General features: G+C 58.3%; 1 protein-coding gene across 2 annotated transcripts in view; it reads left to right on the plus strand.

Moving 5' to 3' along the window:
* LOC117648048 (CD109 antigen) overlaps nucleotides 1-12,514 on the plus strand; it is a 43,302-nt gene that overhangs the window by 533 nt on the left and 30,255 nt on the right. The gene's annotated exons all lie outside the window — the stretch shown is intronic.

Consider the following 12,514-nt stretch of genomic DNA (forward strand, 5'->3'; position numbering starts at 1 on the left):
AGGCCTACGCGGTCGGTTTTCGGCGTGTCACAGCCCGGTTTGGAGCGGAGGCTCGTGGTTTTCTGTGCGAACGTGTGCGACGTGTTGTTGGTGTACCTGCAGAGGCGGTCCAGTCTTACAATCCACCTGTAAGAGCCACTCCTTGTCATTGTTGTCAGGGTTGGGTTAAGGTGGCCTGCAGACCGATGTGCTGTCTGTCCCTCCTTACTATAAAAGGATCATTGCTGACCTACAGCTGGACACTGTAAGTCAGGTGATGATTAAAAATTGATGTTTATTAATTAACGAACAAGCTGAAGGAATGCTTAAGTGTTGTGGTTACGGAGTCTTTGTTATTATTATAGCTGCTTCTCTTGGACTTGGCCCAACGGTTGCAATTTAATTTACAAATTTGCATATGCTGAATGGATAATATATCATTGCACCTATTGTGCTGTTTGCCAATCTGTCAGTCTAGGTCCTTCGCACTAGACTTGAAATATTGTTTTCATCTTTAAGTGCCAACCAGTGCGTCAAGTTTTAATTTGGAGTAAGAGTTGCATTTATAGTTGTAATTTGTAGGTTTTTATGCAAGGGATAAGTCAATTAATTTGTTTAGCTTCTCTCTAAGGTGAGTGCGCAGCATTGGCAAAGAAGCTGCGATGTACTTTGTCAGTTATTCCGTTGGCTTATGTATCTTTTCAATGCCTAGAGGACGGAGTCAATCACTCCTGCCCAAAAAATGCTGCTCTTTTTACTGTGTCTGTTTTGCCCGTGCTGTGTGTGGCCACTGGGGCACGGTCTGGAAGTCCTGGGCCATCCACATCCAGGATTTATTTTATGAGACACATTGCACTTTGCATCCCCTCGGAGACTCCAACGCGGGCGGGCGGCTGTCGCACCGCAGAGGGACCGTCTCTAAATGGCGAAGGAAGACCGGTGGAGGCGGCCAAAACTCTAGACGCGTTTTGAGCTGCAGAGTCGCCAATCAGGACTCGAACCGAACGTGTGACCCCACCAACGGATTGCTCTCCGAACGAGGAATCCATTGGTGGGGTCACACGCTCGGTTCGAGTCCTGTTCAGCGACTCTAGAGCTCCAAAACAAGTCTAGAGTTTTTGCCCCCCGGCGCCGGTCTTCTGGCCCACTGTGCGTGGGTACTTAAACATTCTCGAAGCAGCGAAAACTGGAACATGGCGCCAGCCTGGGCTTTCGCAAGCAGTTGCACGTAAAACTTCTCCTGCTCACTTTTCATTTTTTATAATTTTTTTGTCGTCTGGCGGTATTTGAACCCGCAGCCGCCTGGCTTGGCTTGGCGCCGCGGCGTGGGAGGCTGGCTGGGCCGCCTGTCCGTCGCTGTCCCCCACACTGCACTGTGCTTCGCTGCTTCGCTGCCGCGCTGCGCGGTGTGCGAGAGAGACGGCACGCCCTGTAATTGCTGCCGGGGCGGGCCGCCGGGCGTTGGCTGAGCCGAGCCGCTGCTTCGGGACTCGTTTTACAATTATCGGAGCGCCGCGAAGGGGGAGCCAAACTGACTGAAAAGCGCTGCTGCCGGGGATCGAACCCGCGACCCGGCGCACAGGGATAATTTCGTATCCATTTACGGGTGACCCCCGCGACCCCCCGACGAAGGCAGGACGCCGTCCAGTGGGCCAGAAGACCGGTGGAGGCGGCCGAAATCCCGGACGCGTTTTGAGCTCCAGAGTCGCTAAATGGGACTCGAACCGAACGTGTGACCCCACCAATGGATTGCTCTCCGAACGAGGAATCCATTGGTGGGGTCACACGCTCGCGGGGCCCAGTCTGTCCAGCAGTGTCGTTAATTTGGAGTTAATGTAATTGAAGCGTGTTCATTTGCTCCGATGATGGTGAATTTCGTCGGGCTCGAAACGAGAAAATAATTAAACAGGCGTGGCTGTTTTGTTTTTGTTTGTTCTCTTTTTTGCGGTGTACGGTACACACAATGCGAGGGTGAGCCGGTCTTTTCTGCTCCGTGCGCTGATGTGTGGCCCTTGAAAGCCAGGAGTGGTGGAAAAGGGACTGAAGTGAAGGGTTGAGGGGGAAGGGAAGGGAAGGGGCTCTCGGCTGTTGCTCCCTCTCGCCGTCTCTCTCCAGCTCCAATGATCGCACGGGGCCCCCCCCCTCTCTCTGCAGACTGATTTCGAGAGTCGTATTCGTCGCTCTGTCGCTCTCTCACTCGTGGGGCGTCCCGTATGGGTGCGAGAGAGACAGAGCGACGAATACGACTCTCGGAATCAGTCTGCTGATGGTCGCGCCGTGGCGGGTAGGCACCCCGCAGCGCACAGAGTAGCAGCATCCGCCCCCACCTCCCAGCACAGACACACTCTCTCTCTCTCTCTCTCTCTCTCTCTCTCTCTCTCTCTCTCTCTCTCTCTCTCTCTCTCTCTCTCTCTCTCTCTCTCTCTCTCTCTCTCTTTCTCTCTTTCTCTCTTTCTCTCTTTCTCTCTTTCTCTCTTTCTCTCGTCACGTGTTAGTGATTAATCAAGCTGCTACTATACTACTTTTCCGCAGCAGTGTAGTGGCGGCGGTCGGCTGGCTGGACGGGGGAGGGTCGCGCGGCGGCGAGGTGAACGGACGGACGCGGCTGGCCCGCCGAAATCGAAATGCCGAAATCTCGAGTGGAGATGGGATTCGTAGTGATAAAGTTTACGATGATCATCCCCCCTCCCTTCTCACCCCCCCCTGTCGGCGTTGCTGGAATGAATGCCATGGGGGACAAGGGGCGGTCGACGCTTTTGTTTTTCTCATTTTTGGCGTCGGATATCTCGCTCCGTCTCACAGTGGGCCAGAAGGCCGGTGGAGGCGGTCAGAATCCTAGACGCGTTTTGAGCTCCAGAGTCGCCAAATGGGACTCGAACCGAACGTGTGACCCCACCAATGGATTCCTCGTTCGGAGAGCAATCCATTGGTGGGGTCACACGATCGGTTCGGGTTCAATTTAGCGACTCTGGAGCTCAAAACGCGTCTAGAGTTTAGGCCGCCTGCACCGGTCTTCTGGCCCACTGTGCGTCTCTCTTCTCTGCTTTATTCAAGGCTTGTTGTGTTGGAGGGCGAATTGCGCAAGGATATGTCGGGCGGAATGTGCGTGGCGAGGGCGGGGGTGGCGAAGGTCACCCCTTTCGCTCTCGGCGCGCCGGAGAGCGGCGCTGTCTCTCTCTCGCACCCTGACGGGGTGCCCCGTGAGTGGGAGAGAGACGGAGCGGCGTTCGGATGCAGTCTGCGTGGGTGTCTATGACCGCGCGCCCTCCCGGCATGAGCCCAGCCGCCCTATCGGCCCGGCCCACAGTGGGCCAGAAGACCGGTGGAGGCGGCCAAAACTAGACGCGTTTTGAGCTCCAGAGTCGCTAAATGGGACTCGAACGGAACGTGTGACCCCATCAATGGATTCCTCGTTCGGTGAGCAGTCCATTGGTGGGGTCACACTTTCGGTTCGAGTCCCATTCAGCGACTCTGGAGCTCAAAACGCGCCTTGAGTTTTGTCCGCCTCCACCGGCTTCTGGCCCACTGTGCAGCCTGGACGGGGCTGTGTTTAACGGTTTGGATACGCGGGGCGTGCTGCCTGCCTGTCCGTCTGTCCGTCTGCCTGCCTGCCTGTCCGCCCGTGTCATATAAAGCCGGGTCCTGACGCCCCGTGAATGTATAAGCGCATTGCGCCCTCCCGGGCCTCCCTGTCTTCTGGCAGACTGATTCCGAGAGTCGCTCCGTCTCTCTCGCACTCGTGGGGCGTCCCGCGTAGGTGCGAGAGAGACAGAGCGACGAAGACGACCCGAGGAATCAGTGTGCTGGTGCCGTCAGCGAGCACGGGGCGCGTGGAGCGGATCGAAGGGTGGGTGAACACACCCTGCTGGAAGGCTGGAGCAAGTTCCATGCGCCATGGGTTTGTCTAGACGCTGCCATGAGAAAAGTGAAGAAAACGACGGCTAGCCATGGTGGCCGTGCACAGCGGGCACCGTTGTGCTCCACTCATGGCTGCTGACTCACTGGCCGTGGGAGCTCCTCGCACTCGCGGCGGCCATGCCCTGCCACAGTGGGCCAGAAGATCGGTGGAGGCGGCCAAAACTCGACGCGTTTTGAGCTCCAGAGTCGCTGAACAGGACTCGAACCGAACGTGTGACCCCACCAATGGATTCCTCGTTCGGAGAGCAATCCATTGGTGGGGTCACACGATCGATTCGAGTCCCATTTAGCGACTCTGGAGCTCAAAACGCGTCCGGGGTCTTGACCGCCTCCGCCGGTCTTCTGGCCCACTGTGCCTGCCGTGTCGCGGCGCTGGCGGCCTGCACGGCGCCAGCAGGCGTCGCCGCGGCGTCGCGGGGCGGCCGTCCATGAGGGCTGAGGCACTGGCGGGGCTTCGCGTCGTCGGCGACTCGACGGCACGCACCGCCCTAGTGGCCCTGCAGACTGATTCCGAGAGTCGCTCTCGTCGCTCTGCCCTTGTCACACTCACGGGGCGCTCCGCACAGGTGCGAGAGAGACAGAGGACGATCCTCGGCCAGTGTGCCGGCACTTGGCGGCCTAAGGGCGGAGGGCGCCGGGAAGCGGCGCGAGTCCGCCGTGTTGTCTTGCACAGTGCGAAAGAAGGCCGGCGCAAGCGGCCAGCACTCTAGACGCGTTTTGAGCTCCAGAGTCGCTAAACAGGACTCGAGCCGAACGTGTGACCCCACCAATGGATTCCTCGTTCGGAGAGCAATCCATTGGTGGGGTCACACGTTCGGTTCGAGTCCCATTTAGCGACTCTGGAGGACAAAACGCGTCTAGAGTTTTGGCCGCCTCCACCGGTCTTCTGGCCCACTGTGGATGGCGTGGAATACGTAAGCGCGAATCCTCCTGGCGGCCTCGCGGCCGAACCGCAGCCCCGCGGAAATGGCCTCGGGGACTGCATGGTGCACGCGTCCGTCTCTCTCGCACCCCGACGGCCCGCTCCACTAGTAACTGAGTGAGAGAGAGAGAGAGAGAGAGAGAGAGAGAGAGAGAGAGAGAGAGAGAGAGAGAGAGAGAGAGAGAGAGAGAGAGAGATGGAGCGAGCCCGCCGCGTTGCCAGATTTGGCTATGCTGATTGCCACCCCCTTTATCCGGGAATCGGCACCGTATGTCGCACGCGTCCACCCTCCCGCCTGTCTCTCTCGCACCGCCACGCCGCGCCGTCCCGGTCAGTCTGTCTCTCTCGCACCGCCACGCCGCGCCGTCCCCCGTCAGTCTGTCTCTCTCGCACCGCCACGCCGCGCCGTCCCCCGTCAGTCTGTCTCTCTCGCACCGCCACGCCGCGCCGTCCCCCGGTCAGTCTGTCTCTCTCGCACCGCTACGCCAGCCGCGCACGCGTCCACCCTCCTGCCTGGCTGCAGCCTCGCTGTCCCCGTTCAGCCGCCTCCCCTCTGCGGGCTGCCTTCGTCGCTCTGTCTCTCTCGCACCCTTGCGGGGCGGCCGGTGGGTGCGAGAGAGACAGAGCGACGGAGGCACTGGGCTGGAGGCTCCAGCGCGCTCCAGCGTCGTCCCTTCCTCCCGTCGACGCGCGGTCCGCGCTGCGCGGCCGAGCGCGCCGTGCAGGACCTGGCTGCCGCCGTCTGAGCTCGTAGTCACACTGTAGGTCAGAAGACCGGTGGATGCGGCCAAAACGAGAGACGCGTTTTGAGCTCCAGAGTCGCTAAATGTTACTCGAACCGAACGTGTGACCCCACCAGTGGATTCCTCGTTCGGAGAGCAATCCATTAGTGGGGTCACACGTTTGGTTCGAGTTCTGTTCAGCGACTCTGGAGCTCAAAAAGCGTTTAGGGTTTCGGCCGCTTCCACCGGTCTTCTGGCCCACTGCGCAGCGGCCAGTCTTGACCTTCCCTCGCCGCATCTGGAGCAATCTGGAGGGTGACTTTGATTGGACGCCGCCCGCTGCGAACGGCCAACCCTTTTCTTGGGGTGTTTGCGTGTTGTCGAAGGGGAGGCCGTGTAATCTATTCCGGAGGCGTCACCGCTGCATTTATTTATGGCATTCATCTTTTTTTTTTGCGGGGTGTTCCGCTGCCGCGGGACGTGCGGAGTGCGGGCAGGTTTGTTGATCCAGGAGCGGGGCTGGCCAGCCTGACGGTCTGGAGGCGCTCCTCCAGCAGGTGGTGCGCGTTAACCCCCATCGTCCACTCCAATTTCCCATCATTCCGCCAAAACCCACACTTGCCAAAACCCTCACTTGCCAATGCCCCCTCGTGCCAAAGCCCGCACTTGCCTAAAGCCCCCACTTGCCAAAAGCCCCCACTTGCCAAAAGCCCCCACTTGCCAAAAGCCTTCACTTGCCCAAAGCCCTCACTTGCCCAAAGCCCTCACTTGCCCAAAGCCCTCACTTGCCTAGAGCCCTCACTTGCCCAAAGCCCTCACTTGCCTAGAGCCCTCACTTGCCCAAAGCCCTCACTTGCCGAAAACCCTCACTTGCCGAAAGCCGAGGGGGAAATCACTCTTAAAAACTGTGACCCGACTACTCCCTATTACGTTCTATTACGCTATTACAGAAGGCTTATTACGCTCGAAAATATCCAGATTTAGTCTAAATTCGGACCCTAAATAGGGAAAATCTTTAAAAATTTGGCTATTACTATTACGCGTAATACTAGGAATCGGTGACCCGGCTATTACGCGAGTGATTTCCCCCTCGCCGAAAGCCCTCACTTGCCGAAAGCCCTCACTTGCCAAAAGCCCTCACTTGCCAAAAGCCCCCACTTGTCAAAAGCCCCCACTTGTCAAAAGCCCCCACTTGTCAAAACCCCTCACTTAAAACCATCTTTTGCCAAACCAAACCTCTCACTTGGCAAAACCCTCAGTCGCAAGGTTGGGGGTTGGCGGCCGCGAGACGAGCTCCGCCTCCTCTGGGGAAGTGGGGCTAGCAATAAGGCTCCATCTTTTAACCGCCGAGCGAACCTTGAAGTGAGTGGTGGAAATCAGCCCCGTATGGCCGCGGCGCGGCAGTCTGCCCGCCGCCCCACGGCCTCCCATCCCTCCATCCCGATTACGACTTTCATTATTTGGCCGGAGGAAACGGGCGGGCTGGGCGTCAACACCCGCGGAGAGAGAGGGCGAAGAGGGTTGGCCGACTTTACGACGAGCGGACCCATGGAGTCTGCACGGAGGATGCACCGTCTGGAGAAGTTACGGCTAATGAGACGTGAAAGGGAAGGCCTCCTGGAGAAGGGGTGCGCCGCTGGAGGAAAGGGTTGCTGGAGGGAGAAAGGGCTCGCTCGAGAAAAAAGGTACCCTTTTAAAATAGTGGTTTTTGAACGGGAGCCTTTTTGAATGGGGACCTTTTAGAATGGGGCGTGTTGCAACTATGAGGCTTTAGCAACTAAGGCCTTTTCTGAAACTGAGGCCTTTTTTGCAACTGAGGGCTTTTTTGCAAGTGAGGCCTTTTTTGCAACTGAGGCCTTTTTGGCAACTGAGGGCTTTTGCAACTGGGGCCTGGCCTTTTTCGTTCCTAGCGTCCAGCGTCCACTCACTGCAGACCTTCGTTGTGTTTCTGCTGCATTGCGCCGGTTCCCTCTCACCCCCCCCCTCTCCCTCTCCGTTGCAGTTTCTCAATTTCACACTTTTTCTGCCGGACAATTGTTCATTACGCGACACGGCATGCCGATGGCGTGCGCGTGAATTGCACGCGGAAAAACGAACGCGGGGAAGCGACCCCGCCTTTTTGTTCTGCAAATTCGCGTGCATAAGTTTTGTGTCGCTGGGCGCGATTTTCCCCCTCAGTTTTCCCCTACTTTTTTTTCTTTTTTGCCCCGTTCTTTTTTTGGCGCGCCTCCGGGAGGGTGGATTCGGGGAGGCATCGGGAATGAGGAGGAAGATCGCCATAACGAAAACAGTAATTCGGCCGGCCCGGTGTGGAAGAACGCGCCTCCGCCTGCTTTATTTATTTTATCCTAATTTTTTTTTGGTCTGAGGAAAATTGTGAAAATGCCTCGTAGTGTATACGCGGGAGGTGCTTTATCCTGGCACGTGCGTCACGAACGGAGGCAGCAACCAAAGCGCAACGCCAGCAAAACTCCTTATATTTTTTTTTCTGACGAGGAATTTTTACTTTTTGTCTTAATCATATGACATATGTCAAAAAAAAAAAAACAAGTGAAATTTCAAATTTCAATTTCAAAAAATTAATTTTTTGTACAGTAGCCTAGGCATTTTCCTTGGTGAAAGTGGACGCTTGCCTTTGGAGCTGCCCAACCCGCGCACCTGACAAATTTGTGGGGCCAGGGGCGCAACGCCGCCACTTACTGGGGAGGCTGGACCCACCACGCCTTTGAACCGAGTTTGAAAGGGGTGGCCTCGCTGGGAGAGACGGAGAGAGCCGGACGGGGGTGGCTCACCTTCATTTGCATGGGCTCGCTAATCGAGGCGAGAGAGAGAGAGAGAGAGAGAGAGAGAGAGAGAGAGAGAGAGAGAGAGAGAGAGAGACGGACGACTACTACACTGCCGCAGCGGTCCAGCGGTGCCCCTGCTGTGTGTGTGCAGCTTGCGATGAAACTGCGATGATGCGGTGCGTGCGGCACGCGCACACTCCCCCTTTTTCATCCCCCTCCCCTGCCCCTCCCCTCCCCCTCCCCCTCGCGAGGTCACGCGGCCGAGGGGTAGGTAGGGGTGGGTCGCTCTAGCCGCGCCCCGCTCCCCTCTGCGGCCTGTCGTGCCAGCAGACTGATTCCGAGAGTCGTTGTCGTCGCTCTGTCTCTCTCGCACTCGTGCGGCGTCCCCTATGGGTGCGAGAGAGACAGAGCGACGAAAACGACTCTCGGCGTCAGTCTGCTGTCGTCCCGCGGCTTGTCGTGGGGTGGACACGCTGTTTAGGGACGTGCCCCTTGTAAAGCTTCCCCCGGCCGGCGTCGTCGGCGTTTGGAGAAGCAGGGGGGCTTGATTCCGGAGGCCGTGCTTTCGTCGCGACGCTCTGTCTCTCTCGCTCTCGCGGGGCTATCGAAACTCGCCTCTGAAATTCTCAATATGCTCAGCGAACGTTTTCAGTACAACTTCCATTAGTTTCCTTTCTCACGGCATCCCAGGGCATCCCGCTGATACTGCATTACGCAGCCCCCCCTCTCTCTCTGTCTGTCTCTGTCTGTCTGTCTGTCTGTCTCTCTCTCTCTCTCTCTCTCTCGCTCTCTCGCTCTCTCGCTCTCTCTCTCACTCGCTCTCTCAGCCCTAAACGGGTTCTAATTCCAGTGGCGAGGGTTGGCGTTTGATGTGGAGATGCAGCGACCCACGCTTCCTCGATGAGGGGTTGGTCAGCCCGAGGCGAGGCAGCGGCGCCTCTGTAGACTGGATTCCGAGAGTCGTTTTCGTCGCTCTGTCTCTCTCGCACCCGTACGGGGCGCCCTGTGAGTGCGAGAGAGACGGAGGGACGAGTCTCGGAATTCAGTGTGCTGGACTCGGCACGGCAGGTGTTCCTGCCGATGGAGCGTAACCAGATCGGCCGAGCCAAGACCCGACACGCGCCAGCCGCATCCCTCCGTCTCTCTTGCACTCTTACTGGATGTCCATGCTTGAGAGAGAGAGAGAGAGAGAGAGAGAGAGAGACGAAACGGTTGCACCCCCACTGCACTACCACCACCACCGATTCCTTCCATCGAGCTCGCGTGCGGCCCCTCACCTCTTGCCCCTTACGCCCTCCCCCTCCCCGCCCCACAGTGGGCCAGAAGACCGGTGGAGGCGGCCGGAACTCCAGACGCGTTTTGAGCTCCAGAGTCGCGAAATGGGACTCGAACCGAACGTGTGACCCCACCAACGGATTCCTCGTTCGGAGAGCAATCCGTTGGTGGGGTCACACGTTCGGTTCGAGTCCCATTTAGCGACTCTGGAGCTCGAAACGCGTGTGGGTTTTCGACCGCCTCCACCGGTCCTCTGGCCCACCGTGCCTCCCCTGCCGGCGCCCCTCGCAAGCAGAGGCGTCGACACGAAGCGCAAGTCGACGATCTTGTTGACCAAAGTCTTGGCGCCGCCGCCGCTCGGCCGCGCGGTCCCCCGGGTGCACTTGCAGCACTTGCAGTGCCTCGCCGTGGCGGAGGGCCGCCGAGAGGGCGCCTGAGAGGAGCGCTCCTTGATTCAGAGAGTCGTTTTCGTCGCTCTGTCTCTCTCGCACCTTTACGGCACGCGCCGTGAGTGCGAGAGAGGCAGAGCGATGCGGAAACGACTCTCGGAATGGGACCCCACCGACGACGAGGACTCGGAGGATGATGATGAGATGGAGGAAGATTACCCCGCGATGGTGCCGGCATGGTGTGTGAAAAATGACCGGAGATGGGGCTGTCTGGACGGTGCAGTGCGTGGGCGTGGTGCGCGGGGGACCCTCCGGCCGGAGCACAGTGGGCCGGAAGACCGGTGGAGGCGGCCGAAACTCTAGACGCGTTTTGAACTCCAGAGTCGCTAAACGGGACTCGAACCGAACGTGTGACCCCACCAATGGATTGCTCTCCGAACGAGCAATCCATTGGTGGGGTCACACGTTCGGTTCGAGTCCTGTTTCGCGACTCTGGAGCTCACAACGCGTCTGAGTTTTGGCTGACTCCACCAGTCTTCTGGCCCACTGTGCGGGTCGGGGTGGGGCGTGGCGGCTAAGCAAATCGCCCTCGGCACAGCCCCTCTTTTTCCGGCTTTCGTTTCACTTTGGGTTAGCGGATTTGCCGAACGAGCGCCCCTTTCGCGGACTTCGCCCTCTCCATTGTCGCGGAGGGGAGCAGGACCAGGCAGGACCTGGCGGTGGGGAAAGGGAGGGGCAGGGTGTTTCGGGGACGTGCTACTGTATGGCGGCCCGCGGACGGCGCCGTCGGGGGGCGTAAGGCGACCTCAGAGTACGTATTAACATTCGTGCACCCCCCACGGTGTTGCGAAACTCCCACGGTGTTAGAGGATCCTTAGGGTCACCCCAGGGTGTTAGACAACCCCTCGGACAACCCCAAGGGTGTGGGTAGGGTTTAAGGCGACCCCCAGGGTGTCAGACAACCCCCAGGGTGTCAGACAACCCCCAGGGTGGCAGACAACCCCCCAGAGTGTCAGACAACCCCCCAGAGTGTCAGACAACACCCAGAGTGTCAGACAACCCCGGGCCAAAGGATTCTCCTCCTATCGTGGTCCTTCTGGTGGGTCCGCGGCTCGGTGCACGCGGAGGGCCGTCCTCGCCTGACTGTCCTTCCACGGATGACGGATGGATGTCCCTCCCTTGTGTTGTCTGATGACTTGATAGGCCGAGGGCGCGGCGGTGTCGGTGTCAGATGCCGGCCGGATAAACAGTGTGTTTGCAGTGTGAAAGATCGTGCACGTTTTACGTAACGCTATGGTGGCGTCCTTGTCGCTCCTCAGGGAATGCCGATGAGTGCGAGAGAGGCGACCTTGTTGCGTTGGTGCGGCCCGTCTGTGTCGAAGACCCCCGTCGTCTTGGAGGGGCATGAACAGAACAGGGGATGGATGGAGCGCCGTTTAGGGAAATGGGGCTGAGTTCGAACCGCGCTTTCGTCGCGTTGTCTCTCTCGCACTTTCACAGTGGGCCAGAAGACTGGTGGAGGGGTTCAAAATCCCGGACGCGTTTTGAGCTCCAGAGTCGCTAAATGGGACTCGAACCGATCGTGTGACCCCACCAATGGATTGCGCTCCGAATGAGGAATCCAGTGGCGGGGTCACACGTTCGGTTCGAGTCCCATTTAGCGACTCTGGAGCTCAAAACGCGTCTAGAGTTTGGGCCGCCGGTGCCGGTCTTCTGGCCCACTCCGCGCCGCTCCCCCTTTGGGGCGAAAATAGTCTTGCGCGACCCTCGCGGAGCGACAGCCCGACCGTCGTCTCTGTCCCGAAAAAAGGGAAATTTGTTTGCTTTATTTTTTATCGTGTCTTTTTATTTTCCGTGACGTTTGCACGTGTCCGTCGCGATGCGGGTCCGTGGCGAAATGGCGTCCGCTCGCCGCGTCAGTTATTGACCGATTTATTGGGATTGAGGGGCCATGGCGTTCTCCCCAGATTTTTTTCACTTTTTTTTCCGAAAAAAAAAAAAAGAAAATGGAATAAAATTGCGGGCAGGGGCGGACTGGTGGCTGGCCTCAAAGGCGAAGGGAGGGAACGGGGCCAAGCTTGAATTAAAAATGAGGGTGTGTTTGCGTCCGTCCGCTCTGCAGCGGGGGTGGGTTTCGTTCAGCCGCGAGTCATGGGCCGTGCCTCTGTCTCTCTCGCGCAGTCCTATTCGCGCCGTGAGTGCGAGGGAGACAGAGACACCTGCAGTGGCGTGCCACAGTGGGCCGGGGGCGGCCAGAACTCTAGACGCGTTTTGAGCTCCAGAGTCGCTAAATGGGACTCGAACCGAACGTGTGACCCCACCAATGGATTGCTCTTCGAACGATCGTTCGGAGAGCAATCCATTGGTGGGGTCACACGTTCGGTTCGAGTCCCATTTAGCGACTCTGGAGCTCAAAACGCGTCCAGAGTTTTGGCCGCCTCTGCCGGTCTTCTGGCCCACTGTGCGTGACTCGGCGCTGCGAATTAAACGGCAATGTCGTCTCTAATGAAGTTCTGTTAGTTT

Source organism: Thrips palmi, unplaced genomic scaffold (assembly GCF_012932325.1).
Source record: "Thrips palmi isolate BJ-2018 unplaced genomic scaffold, TpBJ-2018v1 HiC_scaffold_3, whole genome shotgun sequence".
Classification (NCBI taxonomy): domain Eukaryota; kingdom Metazoa; phylum Arthropoda; class Insecta; order Thysanoptera; family Thripidae; genus Thrips; species Thrips palmi.